The sequence below is a fragment of the Pongo abelii genome, chromosome 22 (assembly GCF_028885655.2).
Source record: "Pongo abelii isolate AG06213 chromosome 22, NHGRI_mPonAbe1-v2.0_pri, whole genome shotgun sequence".
In the NCBI taxonomy this organism is placed as follows: Eukaryota; Metazoa; Chordata; class Mammalia; order Primates; family Hominidae; genus Pongo; species Pongo abelii.
The window spans coordinates 2,537,297-2,540,083 of NC_072007.2; positions in this window are offsets into that span (position 1 = coordinate 2,537,297).

Consider the following 2,787-nt stretch of genomic DNA (forward strand, 5'->3'; position numbering starts at 1 on the left):
GTGCAGTGAGAGCCGGTGGAAGTGTACTATCCTTCATAACATCTTATTTTCTAGAAATCCGTAGGTGAATGCTGCTGCTGCTCTCGCTGCTGCTGCTGCTCTTGTTGCTGTTGTTGTTGTTGTTGTTGTTGTTTTCAAAGTATAACCCGGCCACCGTTCATGGGATCAAAAGCATTATAAAATATGTGTAATTATTTCTCGAGCACGCCCTTCCTCCCCCTCTCTCTGTCTCTCTGTCTGTCTCTGTTTCTCTCTTTCTCTCTCTGTCTTTTCTCTCTCTCTCTCTCTCTGTCTCTCTCTGCCTGTCTGTTTCTCTCTCTCTCTCTCTGTCTCTCTCTCTCTCTCTGCCTGTCTGTTTCTCTCTCTCTCTGTCTCTCTCTCTCTCTCTGCCTGCCTGTTTCTCTCTCTCTCCGTCTCTCTCTCTCTCTCTGCCTGTCTGTTTCTCTCTCTCTCCGTCTCTCTCTCTCTCTCTGCCTGTCTGTTTCTCTCTCTCTCTGTCTCTCTCTCTCTCTCTCTGCCTGTCTGTTTCTCTCTCTCTCTCTGTCTCTCTCTCTCTCTCTGCCTGTCTGTTTCTCTCTCTCTCTGTCTCTCTCTCTCTCTCTGCCTGTCTGTTTCTGTCTCTCTCTCTGTCTCCCTCTCTCTCTCTCTCTCTCTCTCTCTGCCTGTCTGTTTCTGCCTCTCTCTCTCTCTCTGCCTGTCTGTTTCTCTCTCTCTCTGTCTCTCTCTCTCTCTCTCTCTCTTCCTGTCTGTCTCTCTCTGCCTGTCTGTTTCTCTCTCTCTGTCTCTCTCTCTCTCTCTGTCTGCCTGTCTGTCTGTCTCTCTCTCTCTCTCTGCCTGTCTGTCTCTCTCTCTCTCTCTCTCTGCCTGTCTGTCTGTTTCTCTCTCTCTCTCTCTCTCTCTCTCTCTCTCTCCCTCTCTTTACCTGTCTCTCTCACTGTGTCTGCCTTCTGTCTTACTCCCTTTCTCTGCCTGTCTGTCTGTCGGTCTGTCTCTCTCTCTCTGTCTCTCTCTCCCTGTCTGTCTGTCTGTTTCTCTCCGTCTCTCTCTGTCTGTCTCTGTCTTTCTCTGTCTGTCTCTTTGTCTGTCTCTTTCTTTCTCTCTGTCTCTCTGTGTCTGTCTCTCTATCTCTCTCTCTCTCACTGTGTCTGTCTTCTGTCTTAGTCTCTCTCTCTCCCTGTCTGTCTGTTTCTCTCTCGCTCTCTCTCTCTCTCTCTCTCTGCCTGTCTGTTTCTCTCTCTGTCTCTCTCTCTCTCTCTCTCTCTGTCTATCTTCTGTCTTATTGTCTTGCTCTGCCTGGCTGTCTGGCTGGCTGTCTGGCTGTCTCTCTCTGTCTGTCTGTCTCTCTCTCTCCCTGTCTCTCTCTCTCTCTCCCTGTCTGTCTGTCTCTCTCTTTCAGTCTGTTTCCCTCTGTCTGTCTGTCTTTCTCTCTCTCTGTCTGTTTCTCTCTGTCTGTCTGTCTGTTTCTCTCCGTCTCTCTGTCTCTTTCTTTCTCTCTGTCTCTCTGTCTGTCTCTGTCTCTCTCTCTCTCTCTCTGCCTGTTTTTCTCTCTCTCTCTGTCTCTCTCTCTCTGCCTGTCTGTCTGTCTCTCTCTCTCTCTCTCGCCTGTCTGTCTCTCTCTCTCTCTCTGCCTGTCTGTGTCTCTCTCTCTCTCTCTCTGTCTCTCTCTCTCTCTCTCTGCCTGTCTGTCTCTCTCTCTCTCTCTGCCTGTCTGTTTCTCTCTCTCTCTCTCCCTCCCTCCCTCCCCCTCTTTACCTGTCTCTCTCACTGTGTCTGCCTTCTGTCTTACTCCCTTTCTCTGCCTGTCTGTCTGTCGGTCTGTCTCTCTCTCTGTCTCTCTCTCCCTGTCTGTCTGTCTGTCTGTCTGTTTCTCTCCGTCTCTCTCTGTCTGTCTCTGTCTTTCTCTGTCTGTCTCTTTGTCTGTCTCTTTCTTTCTCTCTGTCTCTCTGTGTCTGTCTCTCTCTCTCTCTCTCTCACTGTGTCTGTCTTCTGTCTTAGTCTCTCTCTCTCCCTGTCTGTCTGTTTCTCTCTCTCTCTCTCTCTCTCTCTCTCTCTCTGTCTATCTTCTGTCTTATTGTCTTTCTCTGCCTGTCTGGCTGTCTGGCTGTCTCTCTCTGTCTGTCTCTCTCTTCTCTCTCTCTCCCTGTCTCTCTCTCTCCCTCCCCCTGTCTGTCTGTCTGTCTGTCTGTCTCTCTCTCTCTGTCTCTGTCTGTTTCTCTCTGTCTGTCTGTCTTTCTCTCTGTTTCTCTCTGTCTGTCTGTCTTTCTCTCTCTCTCTCTGTCTCTTTCTTTCTCTCTGTCTCTCTGTCTGTCTCTGTCTCTGTGTGTGTGTGTGTCTGCCTTCTGTCTAACTCTTACTCTCTTTCTCTGCCTGTCTGTCTGTCTCTCTCTGTCTCTCTCCCTTCCTGTCTCTGTTTCTCTCTCTTTCTGTTTCTCTCTGTCTCTGTCCATCTCTGTCTTTCTCTGTCTGTCTCTTTATCTGTCTCTCTCTCTTTCTGTCTTTCTCTCTTTCTGTATCGTTGTCTCTCTCCGTCTGTCTCTCTCTGTCTCTGTCTCTCTCTCTCTCTCTGTCTGGCTGTCTGGCTGTCTCTCTCCCTTCCTGTCTCTGTTTCTCTCTTTCTGTTTCTCTCTCTGTCTCTGTCCATCTCTGTCTTTCTCTGTCTGTCTCTTTATCTGTCTCTCTCTCTTTTTGTCTTTCTCTCTTTCTGTATCGTTGTCGCTCTCCATCTGTCTCTCTCTGTCTCTGTCTCTGTCTCTGTCTCTCTTTCTCTCTCTCTCTCTCTCTGTCTCG